The sequence below is a fragment of the Oryctolagus cuniculus genome, chromosome 6 (genome assembly GCF_964237555.1).
Source record: "Oryctolagus cuniculus chromosome 6, mOryCun1.1, whole genome shotgun sequence".
In the NCBI taxonomy this organism is placed as follows: Eukaryota; Metazoa; Chordata; class Mammalia; order Lagomorpha; family Leporidae; genus Oryctolagus; species Oryctolagus cuniculus.
Genome location: NC_091437.1, coordinates 127,384,736 through 127,405,266, shown reverse-complemented (window position 1 = coordinate 127,405,266; position 20,531 = coordinate 127,384,736). Strand labels below are relative to the sequence as shown.

The 20,531-nt window shown below is 45.8% G+C and overlaps 1 protein-coding gene and 1 non-coding gene across 4 annotated transcripts in view; one reads left to right on the top strand and one right to left on the bottom strand.

Annotated features, from left to right (window-relative positions):
- NCALD (neurocalcin delta) overlaps positions 1–20,531 on the top strand; it is a 432,942-nt gene that overhangs the window by 50,119 nt on the left and 362,292 nt on the right. The gene's annotated exons all lie outside the window — the stretch shown is intronic.
- Positions 820–926, bottom strand: LOC138850259 (U6 spliceosomal RNA). Its single transcript, XR_011390011.1, has one exon. It is a non-coding gene; the product is annotated as a U6 spliceosomal RNA (small nuclear RNA).

The window sequence follows — 20,531 nt, the reverse complement described above, 5'->3', positions numbered from 1 at the left end:
TAAAGCTGATTCCTTTACTGATACCCTAATATAAAGAAAACAACAGCCCTAGCAGCACTGGAGGAAACAGAAGGATCAGCTATGAAGCGGTGCTTGGCGATCAGTTTTCTTTGTGGGGCTTTCAGATCTGACCGTTTGCAGTGGGAGCTGGCAAGGGGCTAGGGATTGTGGATACTTCACGGTTATTTATTCAGGGATTTGGGGAGAAGCTGCAATTTGAAGAGGGCTTTAAAAATTTGTATGCATTTCTGGGAGGGACAGAGAGCTCATATGTCACTCCAACCTTCAAAGAGAGCTTTACTTGACAAACAACGACTCACCCAAAGGGCTACTGTTTGAAAAGAGTAAGCACCAAGAGAAGGTGTCCTCGGACAAATCCTGATGCTCTTCTGTTCCTTCTTGTACTCTTAGGGGTAGGAGACAAGCAGGTTCCTTGGCTGTGGCAGCATTGATGAAGCCCTCATAGGGTGGGCTGGGCGTGTTAGGTTATGAAGCCAGAGTTAGAAAGGCAACGGAAACCCAGCCCATACCTCTCCTCTGTCCACTGTGTGACTGTTACACGGCTAAGTATGAGGTCAGGATCCCATGGATGAGGCCACCAGCCACTGCCCACTTAAATTCACGCCAGCAGACTGAACTCTGGCTGCCAGGGCTGGGCCAGCAGCTGGAGGATCCCACCAGGTTCTGTTGGTTTCCAGAAGCACCTGCCACGCCCAGCCCAGTGTCTCTCTATAGTTTTTTCTGTTTACCAGATGACATTTTATCTTTTTCTTCTTCTTATGACAGAAGGGGAATAATTTTTTTTTTTTTTTTTTTTTTTTAAATATGGAACGCTTCACGAATTTGCGTGTCATCCTTGCGCAAGGGCCATGCTAATCTTCTCTGTATCGTTCCAATTTTAGTATATGTGCTGCCGAAGCGAGCACAGAAGGGGAATAATTTTTAAATATCAGTCTGATCCTTGGCTTGAGGTATCTGCAATATAATTTTGCTGGCTGGCTGGCTGACTGAACCAATGGAATTGATTGAAAAGGGGTTGATTTGGGAGGAGGGGGGAGAACGCATATGCAGAACCAATGGCATTTAACACCCCATCCCCCATCTGAAATCTCCTTGTGGATGCAAGTCAATAAGAGGTGTAAATGGACTAAACTATTTGCAAGCCCAAGGACCGTTTGTGCCCAGGTACAGTCTCCTTGCAGTTTTCTGTATGAAAGGGGCTTTGTTGAGACAGTGAAAACCAAGTTGCTCATTAAAGAGGTCTAACCTCCAAACCAGGCTGCTCATGCATTTGCAGTCTGAGCAACCCCAGCGTAGGTGGCCATGTCGTGTCCGTGTGACTTACTGACACTGGGGAAACAGCATGTTTTCTGAATTTATTGAAAGCGTGAATATTTGGTTCTTTTTGTGAATAAGAGCCACCAGGAAAGAGGGGTTATAAAAGAGTCTTTTGATTACTTCTAGTAATCTAGAGAGGAGAGGCAGAGAGAGAGAGAGGTCTTCCATCCTCTGGTTAACTCCCCAGATGGCTGCAACGGCCAGAGCTGTGCCAATCTGAAGCCAGGAGCTTCTTCTGGGTCTCCCATGTGGGTGCAGGGGCCAAAGGACTTGGGCCATCTTCTACTGCTTTCCCAGGCCACAGCAGAGAGCTGGACAGGAAGTGGAGCAGCCGGAAATCGAACCAGCACCCATATGGGATGCTGGCAATGCAGGCGAAGGCTTTACCCGCTACGCCACAGCACCGGCCCCTTCTTCTAGTCTTAAGAGAGTGGTTCTCTGATGTGGGGAACTTGTGTAAAATACCGGGACTCCACCTCCCCCAGGCTTAGATTCAGAAGCTAAGGCCAGAGGCCCAGCCATCTGACTATTTCCCAAATGCTGCAGGTGATTCAGATGGAGGTGGTTTGAGTCCCATATCTTTTTGGGAGAAAAAAAAGCCAAATCAAAAAAAAAAAAAAAAAAAACTTCCACCATACTTTTTCAAGCACTGAAACTTTGTCCCGTGTCTCAGACCTTCATGCTCTTGAATACTTGTAGATCTGTGGCTTTAATACCTAGTGAGGGGGCCGGCTGCCTCTTGGTGTTGCATAATTTGAGAACCATTGATTAGGTGTGACAAGGCTGGTCTCAATGTTTCCTTGCAGTCGCAGTTTTTATGGGAGCCCCAGGCCCTTCGTGTCTACCTGACGGAGTTTTCCCACAACTCAGTGTCCCCGGAGTGGGAGCACCTGCTGTTGAGTGTAGGGAAATAGGTGAAACGCTCCCTGTGGCCACAGGAACACCTGTGAGGTTCCTGCTCACTGCCAAGCCCCTGATGAGAGTGCTTGCCCACCTGGGTTCACCGAGGCCCCCTCCAGTTCCCTGTGCAGCTCTGATGCGGGCAGAGCGATGGTGTGCTCAGACGCTAACGCTGACGACCTGCCCTGAAACAAGTGGTGGCCTCCCCCGCCTTTGTGCTTTCTGAAAGAATGTGCTGTGACGTGGCGTATTGTTTCTGGAGAATTCCACGGGCCAGTCTTGAAATGAATGCTTATAGGAAGCTGTCAAGATGAACCCAGCATTAGGCTGTGAAGGTCGGTTGGGGGTAGCTTAAATAAAGGTATTCGCTTGGGGTTGTATGGAATAATGGAACTTTTTAAAGTGAGAAATCAAAATAGCAAACGCCGCTGGCGCCTGGCAGCACGCTGTGCCATTAACCTTTCATGGGAAGTCATTGGAAGAGAGATGAATTATGTTTCCTGGGAAGACTTTTTTTTTTAAGAAGGTGGGTGGCAGCCATGATCTATTTTTATTAAAAAGGCTGGAGAAGTGCAGTGAAATGCTACGTGTTTGCCATCAGGTCGTTCCTGTTCCTTGACAGGTGTGAGTAACGGGAGGTGGAAGCCCCCGGCGTTGTGCCTGGTTGCTGGGGCACTTCTCTGGATGTGCTTTGTCATATTTGGGCGAGTTTGCCATTATCCTTGTGTCTCAGTCTCTCATTTCCTTTAATATGCTTTAATGCCTCATAGCCTGAGAGTTTCCTCACGCGCCAGCAGATTGCTTTAGAGTGCTAGTTGTGCAGGGAGAGGGGAAATCAACTTATTGATTATGCATTGCAGTTCACGTTCTGTTAGAGCTGTTAAGTGATCAGCTGTAGGAGGCGCGTGGGAAAAGGACAGTTAAAATGGCTGCAGCTGTTGTTGCTGTAAACCGGGCTCATTGCTGCCCCGGCCAGAACCATAGGAACAAATGCACTTTGTGAATTCAAAGCATTAGCCACTGACAGCTGGGTTCTGGGCAGCAGAGTTGTCTATATTCCCCAATTTTTGGAGATGAAGGGCTCTCCTGTTATGATGTCTTCCAAAAGAGGACTCCATGTACTGGGGGGTGGAGTACATGCAGTACAAGAGGGACAGCCATTCTTCCTGTCTTCAAATTCTGACTTTGCCAGGGTTCATACAAATGCCACATGCACAGCTGGACCTCAGTCTCTCTTCCTATGAAATGGGAGGAAAAGCTGTGGCTATCCAGCTCCCTGGCCCTGGGTGCTTTTGCTGTTTGGAGGGTTAGGAAAGGAAGAAAAAACAGGGGCCCCTGGTGGCTCCGCAGGGTCTGTTCCCAGCTGGCATTCAGTGCTGTGTGTGTGCACACGCAGCAGCGGCTTCCTGAAGCTAGCTCAGGTGGAGGAGTTCCGCAGGTTCTGCGGTAGAGCCAGCCTCCGTGGGAACTGCAGCAGGAAGTGACTAGAAGTGAGGCCGCGGTCTCCACTGGCCTGAGACAGCTGGCTTCTTTCTGGGTTCTTGTCTCAGCCAGCTTCCTCCACGAGCTTCGGTGCAGCCTCCAACCTTGCCTGCTCATGACGCATGTGGTTGAGAATTTACCACCGACTGTCTAGCGACGCTAAGCCCCACAGTCCTCCATTCCCGAGGATTCGTGAGTGCTTCCTGTGCTCCAGGTACTGTGCTAAGCCCTGCTGTCTGGTCAGAGAGCCACACAATCATCAGCGAAGCACACCCATGAATGAACTTTATGAGGATACTTCAAAAGGCACTGAAGAAATGGAATTTTACAAGATTATTTTGATGCAAAGCAAAATAGAAAACCATGCAGTTTTTTCAGAATCTCCATTTACCATGAACTTTTTGAAGATCCCTCGTGCACTTTCAGATATTGCTGGGCAAATAAAAAAATAAAACTATAATGGGATAGAAAGGGGGTAGAGTTGGTGATATCATAGAATTTGAAAGAAAAGTGGCCAAGGGAACACATGGATAGATTAAAATAGTAAGCAGAGTCAGTGATGCAGAGAGCTGGCCCAGGGGTCAGCATGCATCAAGGCCCTGAGGCAGGCATGCAAGTGGTGCATTGGCGGAACAAGCAGAGGCCACAGTGGCTGGAGTGTGATGAATGGGGCGGGGGGTGACAGGGTTAGAGGCCTCAGAGGCAAGAGGCAGGGACATCTCCCAAAGGGTGTGCTCAGGAGTTGGGACTTTCCTCTGAGACGAAGACAGTGACTGGGAAGATCTCAAGTCGGGGAGTGACGTGATCTGCTCCACAGGTTTGGACGATCGCCGTGGTCAAGAGTGGCCACAGGGAGACCGGGTCCCAGGTGGTGGCGGCGTGGGTCAGGGTGGGGGCGGTGCAGCTGTGAGACGTGGCGACTCTGGGAGGTGGCAGGATTTGCAGGAGAGTTGGACTGGGGTGTTGAGCAAGAGCTACATCGAGTTTGATGAGTGAGTTTTTGCCATAGGAACTAGCAGTGTGGAGTGGAGTGGTCATTTGCTGAGATGGGGAGACTTAGAAAGGAATAGGTCAAAGGGAGAAATTAAATTTTTTTAAAAGACAGTTACAGAGAGAGGTAGAGCCAGAGAAAGAGAAAGTCTTCCATCTGCTGGTTCACGCCCCAGATGACCGCAATGGACAGAGCTGAGCTGTTCCGAAGCCAGGAGCCAAGAACTTCTTCTGGGTTTCCCACGCGGGTGCAGGGGCCCAAGCACTTGGGCCATCTTCTACTGCTTTCCCAGGCCACAGCAGAGAGGTGGATCGGAAGTGGAGCAGCTGGGACATGAACCTGCGCCCATATGGGACACTGGCACTGCAGGTGGTGGCTTTACCTGCTATGCCACAATGCCAGTCCCTAAACATGTTAACTTCTGAGATACCTATTAGAGAGCCAAATGGAAGTGTCAAACCACTGCTTGGGCCTGGAGAAGAGGAGAGATAGCACTGGAGAAAAACTAGTTCTAGGCCGGCGCCACGGCTCACTAGGCTAATCCCCTGCCTGCGGCGCTGGCATCCCAGGTTCTAGTCCTGGTCGGGGTGCCGGATTCTGTCCTGGTTGCTCCTCTTCCAGGCCAGCTCTCTGCTGTGGCCTGGGAGTGCAGTGGAGGATGGCCCAAATGCTTGGAGACCAGGAGAAGCACCTGGCTCCTGGCTTCGGATCAGCACGGTGCGCCGGCCTCAGCGGCCATTTGGGGGTGAACCAACAGAAAAAAGGAAGACCTTTCTCTCTCTCTCTCTCTCTCTGTCCACTCTGCCTGTCAATAAATAAATAAATAAATAAATAAAACTAGTCCTAGCCAAGGTCCTGTCCCTGTGGAGGAGCCATAGCTTGGGGCGACTGTCATATTCCGCACTTCTCCTGGCAGTGGTGAAATGATTCTGTCCCTTTTGTACCAGTTATGTTGCAGTGAACCTGTCACTCAAATAGCACTAAGGAATCCCAAGGCATTCTGATGAACCGTTTCCCTCTAGGGAGAGCCAGGGGAGGAGTAAGAACATCACTTCATTTTGGGAATCCTGTGAGTAGATGTGGATTAACAGAGACTTCCTGGCTTCCTGGTTTGGGGAAAATGGCACAGCATTGCTCCTCTGTTCCCCAGCCTTAGGAGGAATCCTCCTAAGCCACCAGCCGCAGGTGAATATGCAGCTGTGAGTCAGGAGCATGTCCCAGGAACAGCAGTGTGACATGTGACAAGTGTAGGTGATCGGGCAAGCCCATCCTCACTGTTGGAGAAAGTGTGTCTCCTTCGAAAAGGAAAGGGTGTCATTCATTTGATGTCCTAGGTAGCCGTCGTTATGTGGTGATTTTAGTTACCTGTTCACCTGTTCCTGAGGCCATAGGTGCCATACTAAGAGGACCTGTTCCATGCAGAAGCCTCTTTGATGAATGTGCACGTGTTATGTCGTGCTAGTTCTTTAGATCCCCCTTGCTCAGAGAGGAGGGATTTGTCCTCTCTGGAGAGTCGTTTCTCACATACGAGCCGTGGATAATAGCGCTGATCTTTCTCACTCTGACTAGTGAGTTTAATGCCCTTAAAGTAAGTGCACAGTGGTTGCTAAAAGTCTTATTCCACGTCTGTGCTCCCAGCCTCCCGGGCTCATTTCAGCGAGTGTTCTGTTACAACCAAAGAAGGCAGGGCCTTCAGCACCTTCCTGGGCAGAAGGAAACTGGTTTTTCCCCATCTCAAATCTCTGTGGTTGTCCACTAGCTGAGTTGGCTGCTAGAAATAGCTTACCGTTAGGACTGGCACTGTGGTGTAGCAGGTGAGGCTCCCCCTGTGACAGGCGTTCCGTATCAGCCCTGGTTCTAGTCCTGACTGCTCCACTTCCCATCCAACTCCCCACCAATGCACCTGGGAAAGCAGAGGAAAATGGCCCAAGTGCTTGGGTCCCTGCACCCACATAGGAGACCTGGATGGCGTTTCAGGCTCCTGGGTTTGGCATTGCTCATGCTGACTGTTGTGGTCATTTGGGAAGTGACCCCATGGATAGAAGGTCCCTGACTCTTTTCTCCCGCTCTCTCTTGTTCTGCTCTGCTTTTCAAATCAGTCAGTCTTAAAATAACTTACCAGTGTTCTGCTAGCAGAATATTTCACAAAGATTATAACGACATTCAAGAGTTGCAAAAAGAGACAAAACTCCTCAAATCCTAATAAATGCAACTTTTTCTTTCCTGATTTCTTTTTGTCTTTATACTATTTACATGCATTTCAGAATTTTACTTACAGCATCCACACACTTGTATATCTGTTTATACTTTTTTCTTATATAACTCAATAGCTTTCTGAGTACTATCCCATAGATTCGAATGACTATGGTGCGTTTACTTTTCAGTTTGTTTCTATTTTTTTTTTTTTTAGATATTGGTAAGGTAAACATTTATTTATTTATTTGTTTTTACTTTTATTTAGTTTGTTTCTATTTGAAACATTTCCATGGCAGAGCTTCTGGCTCTGTACACCTCAAACCTTGTGTCTCTTCTGCTACCCACAAACTTACAGTGCTGGCACCTTGCGCTTGTTCAGTCTTCTGAACTTCAGGGTGGGAGGAATATTCCGGAAAGTCCTCTCTACCTTGGGACAGCCAGCAGTCATTTAACCACACTTGGGAATGACCAAAACCACATTAGTATGTCCAGTGAAACCCCGAACTCAATGTATCTGGACTCAACTGCCTTCTATTCGGGTCCCCAAACTGCTCAGGCAACCCTGATGCCAACTTATGTGTGACAGAGTATGAGGGAGGAGCTGTGGTGGAAGGGGCGACAGTTCACCCAACTGCTGATCAAATATTTAGGCGAATGAACGACAATGACCGTGGAGGCACACCACTGAGTTTAGGGAAGGATCCCAAGGCTAGGCTTCCGGAGCTTTATGGTGAACCCATCTTTGCACCGCCTTTCAGCAGGTGTGCGTGTAGCACCTATGCCAGTCTCTGGGCTGCTTTGTATGCTGCCTGCCAATCTGGGAGAAGTAGCTTTTTAAATTAGTATTTATTTCTTTATCTGAGATGTGGAGAGAGAGGGCGAGAGACAGCAGCATTAGGAAGGGGGAGCAAGTGAGCTCCCTTCTGGTTCACTCCCCAGATGTCTACTGTAGCCAGGTCGTCACTAGACAGAAGCTGGGAGCTGGGAACCAAGTCTCCCATTGGGTGAAAGGGGTGCAGTTCCTTGAGCCATGACTGCTGCCTCTGAGAGGCTACATTAGTAGAAAGCTGGAGTTAGGAGCTGGATCTAGGAATTAAATCCGGGCATGCGGATGTGGGATGTGGGTGTAAAAGCCTGTGCCAAAAGTTGTTTTTTTTTTTTTTTTTTTTTAATATATAGTTGCTTTAAAATTGTTCAGGTAATTAATGGTATTGTGAAGAAAAGAATCCATAAACAACAGGATTTTTTAATTGTAATCCTGACATTTGATGTAATTTCTTCAGAAAATCTTTTTTTATATATGTATTATATATAGGAGGATGCTTTAGAGAGTTAGTGGAAAAAAAGATAAAATAAACTTTATTTTGATGCAAAGAACTTGAAATCTATGTGTAGTTTTTCCATAATACTGCATTTTCCATGAATTTCTTAAAACTCCCTCATAGGCCTTTTGCCATCAAAATAAACTTATCTTTAATTCCATTTCCCACCAACTTTTTGAAATACCCATCGTTTTTATATGTATTCATTTATTTTTTCCTCATCAGCAAAAAAGAAACAACTTACAAATATTATTCTAGAGGTTAGATTGTGGTGAGCTTTCTCCTATGTCTTTAAATATTCTTATAAAGGTGATTTTATTTTATTTGTTTTAAAAGATGTTATTTATTTATTTGAAAGTCAGAGTTACAGATAGAGGGAGAGAGGGAGAGAGGTAGAGAGGGAGAGAGGGAGAGAGCGAGAGAGCAAGCTCTTCCATCCACTGGTTCACTCCCCAGATGGCCATAATGGCTAAGGCTGGGGGCAGGCCAAAGCCAGGATTCAGGAGCTTCATCCAGGTCTCCCAAGTGGGTGCAGGGGCCACATCTTCCACGGCTTTCCCAGGCACATTAGCAGGGATCTGGATGGGAAGTGGACATGAACCGTCACCCTTATGGGATGCTGGCACTGCAGGTGGCAGCTTAACCTGTTATGCTACGACACTGGTCCCATGCGTATATATCTTTTACATACATCTTTATGTGTGTTTTTCATGATCACATAATAATTCCTAGGATAAATTCCTAGAAGTGAAATTACTGAGTCACAAGATGTGAAAAATGTGAAGCATTTTCCACATGCAGATAAGTTGTCTGCAGAAAGTCTGTATGAATTTACACTTCTGAAGGAAGTGTGTGAGCGTGTCTTCCTAAGCCCATGCCAACAAGATGTCCTAGAATTTAAAAACGTCTTTAGGGTGATAACCGATGGCTTAAAGGCTTATTTCTCTGGTAATGATGCTGAGTATTTCTTAGAAGTGTTTTGGCTTTTATATCTTCTGTAAATTGTCAGTTCACGTCCTTGGGAAAGAGTTTTTAATTAGAAAGCTAATTAAGGGAATATGTTTTCCCCAAATGCATAGAGCCTTGTATATTGTGGTGTTGTTACTTTGCTTTCCTCCCCTACCTGCTTTGTCTCTGATTTTCTTCTGCTCCCTGAACAGAATGCCCCAAAGAAAGCCCGTGACTCCTGTTTTCACTGTGTCTCGGGTTCTGAGCCATATGAAGCTGCCGTGTCGAGGAGGTTGAAAAATGGTTGAATATCAGAGATTCCGTGAGCTGAAACCTGGCGTATGTCTCCTTGACGATCTGGTTACATTTCCCTTTCCCGCAGATCCAGATCTTTCCCCTCTTCCCAGGGAAGTCTCTCTACGACTCCCTGCACCTGCCCCATTCTTTGTGACTACTGCAGATGCGATCCCACCCTGCCATGCAGCTCTTCTCTGGTGTTCCTCCTTCTGCCAGGTGGTTTATTTTTGCACTTTCTTTTCTTTTATGTTGCAAAATCAAATATAGGAAAATGCAAGCATCTTAAATGAGTATCCTGAATTTTTAAAACTTCGGTTTTCTAAAATGTTTATTTTATTTCTTTGAAATGTAGGCTAACAGGTGGGAGAGAAGGGAGTGGGGAAGAGAGAGAGATAGATATCTTCCATCTCTTGGTTTACTCCCTAGACGTCCCAATATCTGGTGCTAGACTATAAACTTTCTTCAACAACTCTTTTTTTTTTTTTTCTCTTGGACATCCACCTGGAATAGGTTTTTGACCCATGGATAGGTCCATGTTTAGCATTAGCAGAAATCATCAGTTTTCTAAAGGAATTGTTCTGTTTTACACTCATCAGAAGTATGAGTTGACCTACATCCCTGTCATCACTTGGTGGTATATACTTCTTTTTCATTCTAATGTACGTGTGTAGATACCTTGCTGTGATTTTAATGAAGTGTGTGGTTTTAATTTCTTGCGTATGGTCTATGTGGATATCTTGTAAAGTGCCTGTTCACGTTTTTTGCCGAATGTTTAACTACTTAACTTTTATGGTAAATCTTGAAGTCTAGAAGTTTAAACCCTCAATGCTGTTCTCCTTTTTCAAAATTGTCTGGACTATCTTGGGCCTTTTGAATTTTCATATGAATTTCAGATTTGAAGAAATTTGGTGAATTTCCTAAAAAATAAAACCTGCTGATATTTGTGTGTGACCTTGTTGAATCTATAGGTCATTTGGAGAGACTGATAGCTTAGCAGCCCATGAATGTGGTACAGTTCTCTACATAGGTCTTCTTTCATGATCTCAGCAATGTTTTCAGTACAGAGGTGTTGAATATCTTTTATTAAATTATTCCTGTGTATTTGATTTTTTATGCCAGTATCCATGGTATTGTTTTTAAATCTCATTTTCTGATGGCTACTGCTAGTATATAGAGATAGAATTTGTACTGGTCCATTAACTCTGTGTGATATCTCCCTCCTTAACTCATGTAGTAGGCTCTGTAACTGTAGATAGATCCCTTTGGACTTGTGGGTACACAGCTGTGTCCCCTGCTCATGAAGAAGCGTCACTTCCTCCCTGCCGGTGCTCATTATGCCTTCGTGTCCTCCCTCCGCCCCTCTGCCCTCCCTCCCTGTTGTGTTCGTGCGCGACTTCTGTACACTTCTTCCCTCCCCTTCAGACCGGCAGCTGAGTCAGTATGCTTTGTGGCAGAGCCCCAGGGTGATGCCTTGAACACACGTTGGTTGACTGTGTGAATGTTGATGAGGTATGTAATGGAATGAAAACGGATGTACTATTCTTCATGTTCTGTGAATCACCACCAAGGAAAAGGATGCTGGGTAGATATCATTTGTGTGGGTTGGTACGTCTTGATTTACCAGTGTTATTTTGTCTGGGTTGTGGTTCCCAGTTCCTGGATCCTACACTGATGATGTGTTCACGTTCACTCTGTTCTTTGACCGGACTCTTGCTAAGCCTTTTGAGACTTCCAAAGTAGCAATGACTGCTTCTCCCGGGGAGAGCACAAAGCAGGTAGGTCTCTGGACCTCAGAGCCTCAGACCCAATCCTTCAAGCTTCTGTTAGTGTAGGGAAAAAAAAAAAAAAAACCCTACACTTTCAATATTGCTGGAGGGAAGCCTGGGAAGTTTTTAGCTTCAAGCCTTTAAATTCCAACACAACGTGTTATTTTTAGATTTCTGCTTGGCACTTGGAGTTTGTGAGTGAAATCGTATAAGGGGGCGAGGATGAGGATGAGAGTGGGCGGAGGTCTTTTCCCACTGAGCACATCCTCTTGCCAGTTCTGGAAACTCATGGAGCTGTGCAGTGTCTGTCTGTGAGCTGCAGATGACTCCCAGGGCGGGAGGCAAAGAATGCATTAGACTTCGTGATCTGTTCTTGCATTGGGTTGTAGTAGTCAATGCCCTTTGATAGTTCCCATTGTCTGGGTGCCTGGGCGATGCATGCGTTTTCTTAAGGAGGTTATTTCGTTGTTTCTTTCCAAGCTGCAGACATGTAGATAAGTAGGTGTGACTCCCAGGTCACATGGACTCCCATTGGGCTTTGCTTCCTCTTTGGTTGGTTCTTTCACATCCTAACTGGATGGGAAACTTAGGCTCACACATCAATAGAGAGCTAGCTAAGCATGTTCTTCCTGTTCAGTAAATATGGATCATCCTGGAAAGCATTGCAAAGGACAAGGAAATAATAGAAAACAGAAAAATCAAAGAATGAATACCTTGTAAATGCAGATTAAAGGATATAAATGGAGACTGAGTACTTCCTTTCAAATACTTGAATTTTTAAAATATTTTATGTATGTGGTCTCTTCAATGTTTCCTATTAATGTTAAACAGTGTTCTCTATGTATGTTTGTGATGGTCACTGACCTAATGTTTCTGTTGGGCCTAAGCATGGGGTGCTTCACTGTGGTGGAATGAGAAGGCCATGCCAAGATGGCCGCTGGCAACAGAAACTGCCTGGCAACAGGCTGTGATTGGATGGCTTCAGAAACTGCCTGGCAACAGGGTGTGATTGGTTAGGGCATAGACCGCCCTTTGACCAGATTGGCTGCCTTGGCTATATAAGCTGTTGTAGCAACTGAAATAAAGGAGTCTGTGGGCTGCTTGCCTCAGGCCTGCATTTACCCAACTCCTGGGGTCTGCAGGTCTGTGTGGTGACTCTGTGCCTCTTGCACCCACCACGCTCTTCCTCCCAGAAACGAATCCACAGCAACACTTCACCTCAATCACCTAAATTCCTGCCACTCAGAAATAATTATTCTTGGTAAATATTTGCTGCAAATTATTAATTATTTTTTTAAAAAGTACGCATGCCCTTTGGAAATCTGTTTTTGTCACTAACCAATCTATTCATCTCTATATAGATATGTTTCTATGTCAACAAATACAGTTACATTATTAGTATTATTTTTAAAGATAAAATTTTTATTTATTTGAAAGGCAGAGTGACAGAGAAGGAGAGGCAGAGGGAGAAAGAGAACTTCCGTCTACTGGTTTACTTCCCAGACCTCAGCTGCTGCTTTCCCAGGTGCATTAGCAGGGAGCTGGGTTGGAAGCAGAGCAGCTGTGATTCGAACTGGGGCTCATATGGGATGCTGGTGTTGCAGGTGCTGGCTTACCCTGCTGTGCCACAACACCGGCACCTCATCTTTTTAAAACTGGGTTATTTGTTTTCTTGCTACTGAGTAGAATTCTTTATATATTGTGGAGGTTAGCCCCTCATCAGATAATGTGTGATAGGCAAATATTTTCTCCCACTCTGTGGGTTGTCTCCTTACTCTGGGAATTGTTTGCTGGGCAGAAGCTTTTTCATTTCACGCAATCCTGTTTATCTGTTTTTGCTTTTGTTCCCTGTGTTTTTGGGGTTGTATCCGAGAAACCATGGCTCAGACCACGTTGTGATTTGCTGTGAATCTTGACTTGCTTATATTTTTGAATTTTTACCCCGCAGGAGAATCGAATTGTAAACTTAGAGTGAGGAGGATTCAATCAGAAAACCCAAAACCACACTAGCTATTTCTAGTAGTGATTTCATATGGAATTGGTTCCAGAGGTGCTGGAAATGCGGAAGTCAAAAAGGAAATGCGAAGGTCACCCAAGGATAGTGACAGCAAGAAGCGGTCATCGTCATCAGGGCTGGCAGTGAGGTGGGGAGCAGATACACAGGGGTGGGGTTGGAGAAGGAGACACAGTTCAACCTGTAAGGTTAGTGTACAGACTTTTAAAAAACAGGGGTCCTTTTAGCCCCCACATGCTCTGTTAACTCTTCTGCATTCCTCCAGCTGAGTGGAGATATCAATTAACATCTGGAAGTCTGGGTCTGATGCTCAGAGTTGGAGTCTGGTTGGATTGTGCAGTTGGATTTCTATGGCTTAAACGTGTCCCCCAGAACTTCTGGGGACGGAAATTTAATCCCACAATTCCTATGTTAAGGATACTTGGAGGACAGGCCTCTGGGAGGTGACAGTAGATGAGATCAGTGATGGCATGAGTGGCTTTGTAGGAAGTGGCAGAGTGGAATGAGCTGGCACCTGCTCTGCCTGGGCACATGCTGTCCTCTGCCATGTTACCAGGCAGCCAGAGGGCCCTCGCCAGATGCTGAACATGTGACAGGGCCATGAGTTGGATTTCCTTGTCTCCGGAACTTTAAGTCAGTTAAACTTCTTTTAAGAGTTAATTAATTAATTTGAAAGGCAGAGAGACAGAGACAGAGACGTCCTTTTCACCCCTCAAATGCCTGAAATAACTGGGGCTGAGCCAGGCCCAAATCAGGAGCCTGAAACTCAGCCTGGGTCTTCCATGTGCATGGCAAGGACCCAAGAACTTAAGCCATCGCCTGCAGCCTCCTAGGGTGCACGTTAGCAGCAAGCTGGAATTGAGAACAGAGTTGAGACTTGAACCCAGGCACTATGGATGCTGGTGTCCCGAGTCAGATCTTAACCACCACACTAGATGCTCCACTCCTTCCCAACCTCCCATTCAACTTCTGCTTATCTGTTTGTTTATTTTATAGACTACCTGGTCTCAGGTATTTTATTCTAGCAAGAAAAAACAAAGACATGGGGCCTTTAACATGTGATGTATTATAATTTTACCCACCCGACTGAATGAGGTTGCCTGGGAAGAGAGGGAAGAAGGGGGCTATCTGATGGGAATAGCCACGCAGGGAGGCTGTTGATCTTGAACCTGAGCCTGGGAGCAAAGCTCTTGCATCCTTGGTGAGATGCATTGTGGATTTGGGAGCTGGTGCACGTGCCCCTGAGCTCTTCCCCTTGGGAGTGGCCTCTCTCCTATGGAAGTGACCCGAAGTGACCCAGTATTTTGGGCCTTCTGGAGAAGTTGGTTCATTTTCCTGGGAACTTTTTTTTTTTTTTTGACAGGCAGAGTGGACAGTGAGAGAGAGAGACAGAGAGAAAGGTCTTCCTTTGCCGTTGGTTCACCCTCCAATGGCCGCCACGGCTGGCATGCTGTGGCTGGCGCACCGCGCTGATCCGATGGCAGGAGCCAGGTGCTTCTCCTGGTCTCCCTTTCTGAGTGGTTGCAGAGTCTTAGCCTTGAATGTTCTTAACTGCAGCCGGCGTCCTGGTCTCCCTCCCAACTCTATTTCTTATCTGGCTTCTTATAACAAAGATTTTTCGGTTGGTTGCTTTTTCCCATCAAAAATTTCCCCAAAACGTGCTTTTTTATTTATTTTATCTAACAGCAACAACAATTTATATTCTCTCTGCCGAGATTTGTCAAATTTTTACTTCTTCCAAGGGTTCTTTTTGGCATTTTTGGGGTACATTTAACAAAAAATACAATATTTCTTTTCAAAACTAGAGCATTTACTTAACCATTACATGATGTGGTTTTTTAAAATGTAATATTAGAAAGTCACTACCAATTTACCCAGTTCTATAGGTCAAGAAATTCAGCTTGGTATATTCTAAAAACTATATGCTCAAGTCTCTTATAAAAAAGTAGAATAATATTTGTACATAGCCTATGCATATCATCCAATATATTTTATGTTTAAATATTTTTTAAAAAAGATTTATTGAATTAATTTATTTGAAAGGCAACGTTATAGGGAGAAAGGGGAAGGGAGAGGGTGGAGAGGGAGAGAGATCTTCCATCTGCTGGGTCACTCCCCAAATGGCCATAATAGCTGGGGCTGGGCCAGACCAGAGCCAGGAGCCAGGAGATTCATCCAGATCTCTCTCGTGGGTACAGGAGCCCAAGCACTTGGGCCATCTTTTGTTGCATTTCCCAGGCCATTAGCGGAGAGCTGGATCAGAAATGGAGCAGCAGGGACTCAAACCAGTGTCTATATGGGATGCTGGCATTGCAGGCAGTGGCTTTACCTGCTATGCCACAATGCCAGCCCTCTCCCACATACTTGAAATCATCTCTAGATTACTTATAGTGCCTAGCACAATGTAACTGTTTTATAAATAGTTGACATTGTATTGTTCAGGGCTTAATGGCAAGAAAAAATATCTTTATGGGTTCAGTACAGATGCATTTTTTTTCTCAAATATTTTTGAACCTTGGGCCAACTTCAATAGGTGTTCCAAAAATATCTTTTGAAAATTGAATAGGAATACATTTCAGAGTGTTTCAAAGACTTGAACATAACGCCGGTCAGCAAATTCTCCCTGCCATGGCAGTGGGTGGCTGCTGATGAACTGCATTTCATTGATTTTATGCTTTCCTGTTGTTGTTATGAGAGTTCTGCTTGTTTGTGACTTGAGCTCTTTAGATATGAGGTGGTAGTCATCTCTGCTCCCTTATTTATTCAACTAATGTAGCAGGTACAGTTATCAGCCCCCAAATTCGGACATGTAAACAGTGGCACGCGTTTTATTTTTAGCTCATTTCAATTTGACTTTGCACGTTCACCTTCAAGGCTGCTGCAGATGTAACTTCAGCCATTCTTGGGGCACTTTTCCTATCAGAAGTGCACCACAACTGAGTTACTAGAGGGGCTGGTGTTGTGGCATAGCAGGTAAAGCTACCACCTGCCACGCCGGCATTCCACATAGGCACTGGATGGTGTCCCAGCTGCTCCTGGGACATAACAGTTCCCTGTTAATGTGCCTGGGAAAAGCAGTGGAAGATGGCCCAAGTGCTTAGACCCCTGCACCCATATGGGAGACTAGATGAAACTCCTGGCTCCTGGCTTCAACTTGGCCCACTCCTGGCTGTTACGGTCAAATGGGAGAGTGAACCAGCAGATAGAAGATCTTTCTCTCTGTAACTCTCTTTCAAATGAATAAATCTTTAAAAAAAAATTTAAAAAAGAATTGAATTACTTGGACCATGCATGAAGGAGGGGCCTAGACTGGGCTGTTGTCCCAGCATCCCAGCTATATCACACACAAACTGCCTTGTCAACAGGACATTATTGCAAAGCAGTGGCCAGGGCCTATCCCTACCACTATATCGCCCAGCCTCACATAGCTGGTAGTAGCTGTGATGGACAGTGAGCCTCCATGCTTAACATAATAAATATTCAGCTTTCCCTTTTGCAAGGTTGAATGGAGATATTCTGGTTGGGCAGCTCCCCTTCTGGGCACTGCTGCTGGGATCCAGGTTGTTTCCATTAAAAAAAAAAAAGATTTATTATTTTATTTATTCGAAAGACAGAGTTACATAGAGAGGTAGAGCCAGGGGAGGAGAGTCTTCCATCCACTGGTTCACTCCCCAGATGGCCGCAATGGCTAGAGCTAAGCCGAAGCCAGGAGCCAGGAGCTTCTTCCGGGTCTCTCATGTGGGTGCAGGGGCCCAAGGACTTGGGCCATCTTCTACTGCTTTCCCAGGCCATAGTAGAGAGCTGGATCGGAAGAGGAGCAGCCGGGACTCGAACCGGCACCCATATGGGATGGCAGCACTGCAGGCAATGGCTTTACCCACTGTGCCACAGCGCTGGCCCCATGTTTCCATTTTGTAAATCTACCAAAGTCCTTTGTTTCTACTGTGTAGAGGGAAGAAAGCAGAATAAGAAAGATGAGACTTTGGCCTAGTAGGCCCACACATCACTTCCTCTCATGTTCCATTGGTAAGAACTAGTCATGTGGCTTCACTTAGATGCAAGGGGACCTGGGAAATGTAGTTCCCAGCTGAGCAGCCATGTCTCAGCAACAGCTGTACACCACAAATGGGGACTATGAAACTTTTAAAAAAAAGATTTTTAAAAAAGTCTTTACTTGTTTGAAATGTGGAGTGACAGAGAGGGAGAGGGAAGAGGGATCTTCCACAGATTTACTCCCAGATAGCCATGGCCTGGGCTGAAGCTGTGAACCAGGGACTCCATCTGAGTCTCCCATGTGGGTGGCAGGGACCCAAGTACTTGGGCCATCTTTGGCTGCCTTCCCAGGCACACCAGCGGGGAACTGAATTGGAAGAAGAATAGTGGGGACTTGAACTGGCACTCTGATTTGGGATGCCAGCAGCCTAACCCACTGCACCACAACGCTGGCCCTGGACTAAGACACAGTGGACAGTGAGCTGTCCCTGTGACAACCCTTCTCTTTCTGTTGCTGTCAGTTAATTTTTGTTCCTATCCCTTTGTTGTCTGTAGGGGCACTTAGCTAATATTATTTTTTTAAAAAAGATTTATTTACTTTTATTTGAAAGTCAGAGTTATACACAGAGAGAAGGAGAGGCAGAGAGTGAGGTCTTCCATTCGTTGGTTCACTCCCCAACTGGCTGCAATGGCCAGAACTGCGCCGATCTGAAGCCAGGAGCCAGGAGCTTCCTCCAGGCCTCCCATTCAGGTGCACGGCCCAAAGATTTGGGCCATCATCTACTGCTTTCCCAGGCCATAGCAGAGAGCTGGATCAGAAGTGGAGCAGCTGGGTGTTGAACCAACGTCCATATGGGACGCCAGCACTGCAGGCGGCAGCTTTACCCACTATGCCACAGCGCTGGCCACAGCGCCAGCCCCAGCTAATATCTTTGATGAACTCAGGCTCTAAGAAAAAAGGACGGACAATATCTTGCTAGGATGTCACTTCGAATCTTTAAAAATTTGATTTTTCTGTGAGAAGTTAGCTTGGATACTTTCATGGGCAGGGAGAGAGAAATACAATTAAAAGAAATAGAAATTAATTTTTAAGTTAATTATCCTAGCATGCAACTATTTCTTGAGCAGCTTCTATGGACTAGACATTGAAATAAAGCAATGGTCGGGCCAGCACCGTGGCTCGCTTGCTTAATCCTCCGCCTGCAGCGCCGGCATCCTATATGGGCACCAGGTTCTAGTCCCGGTTGCTCCTCTTCCAGTTCAGCTCTCTGCTGTGGCCCGGAAAAGCAGTGGAGGATGGCCCAAGTCCTTGGGCCCCTGTACCCGCATGGGAGACCAGGAAGAAGCACCTGGCTCCTGGCTTCGGATCAGCACAGCGCCGGCTGTAGCGGCCATTTTGGGAGTGAACCAACGGAAGGAAGACCTTTCTCTCTGTCTCTCTCTCTCACTGTCTATAACTCTACCTGTCAAATAAATTAAAAATAAAAAAATAAAAAAAAGAAATAAAGCAATGGTCAAGACAGATATGTTAAGATCTCTCTGTCTCTCTCTCTCACTGTCTATAACTCTACCTGTCAAATAAATTAAAAATAAAAAAATAAAAAAAAGAAATAAAGCAATGGTCAAGACAGATATGTTAAGAAAACTGGATTTTTCCAGAAGCAATAAGTGAAATGAAGGAAATTAGCAGAGTGCGGGAATTTGTAGTTAATTGGCTAGGGTGGGGAGGTAACTTCAGATTAGGAAGCCAGAGGTGGCTTCTCTGGAGACCAGCGGGTGGTGTGTAGACTGAGACCTGAGACCACAGCAACCGTAGCCTTGTGGAGAGTGGACGGAAGAACATTCTAGGAGGAGGAGACAGCCAATGCAAGGGCCCTGAGGTGAGACACACCTTGGAGTTTGCAAGGAACAGAGGAGAGGCATGAAGTGAGCAGCAGTGCATGATGTGTAGTGAGGCCGGACACGCCCACGGAGGCTGGACACACCCACGGAGGCTGGACACGCCCATAGAGGCTGGACACGCCCACAGAGGCCGGGTCACCCAGATCCTTGCTGGTCACGGAGGGCATGGAAATTTGTTGTGGGTGCACTGGGCAGCCACAGCAAGACTCCCTGGTCACTCTTGGTCTGGAAGTTGTCTGTGAGCCTCTTGATGCCTGGCTTACTCGACAGTGAATACCTGTGTGTTAACTTACATAGTGTGGACTCTGTCTCTCCATTCAGAATTTTGAGCTTTGCATCACAGAGGACCACAAAACTGGTTCTCATGAGTGCTTTTGAGCCTAGCACTGGAAGATAAAGCCAGTTGTGTAGGGCAGACCTGATGGAACTGGAGGGCTGGGGTTCTAAAGGAAGTCAACAGAGGACAGCAGACAGGGTACATGTCGGAACAGGATTCTGGCATCGTGAGGCCAGATGGAAAATAATATGATTAGACCAGGAAAGATGCGGGCAGAAAACCAGGCCCTGGAACAGCAGGAAAGGGGAAGTTTGCTTGCTGGCCGTGACTCCATTTAGTTTGGTTTACTCTTTTGTTTTCTTCTTCTTTTTGTTGTCCCTGTCACTGGATGCTTGCTTCATGCTGCAAGATTACGAGCACAATTAATTAAAAAATATTTGGAATGAATTCTTGGGCTACAGATTCCTTAAATTAGGAGGAAGGGGTCCTGCTGAGGATACTGCCAATGTTGCCTAAATGCTGCTGTTTAATTTTCTGAATCTGGTTCGTGGTCTTCTGCAGTTTAAGAGCCACCAGTCTCCTCTGTGGGCAGGGACACTTTGTGGTGCTTGAGAAAGTCACGGAATGGGGTTTCACCACTTCTCTTCTTGGGAAGTCATTGCCGAAAGGAAATCACATATAGGTCAGATAAGGACAGCAGGGTGTGTGTGTGTGTGTGTGTGTGTGTTTGGAACAAGAGTGATTCGTGTCACTTAAAAAGTATACAATTGAAAGATGAGAAAAAAGCCACAGCAGAGTTCAATGTTTGAATAATGTTCTTTTTCCTTTCCTTTCCCAATTATATTTGATCTGAATTTGATATCTTGACTTGGGCTGCAGATTTCAATTCAGTTTAAAAAAAAATATTTTCAATTATTTTTTATTTTTTCATGCATTTCATAGGTACAGTCCAAGAAAAAACCAAACCTTCCTGCTTCACCCCTCTCTCCCCAAGTCATCCCCTCCCACCTTTTCTCCTTTTCTTCAATTCCTGTAAAGACGTAAAATTCCAATCTACTCTGTAACCACAGGCTTAATGCACCACTAATCATAACATTTAACAAGT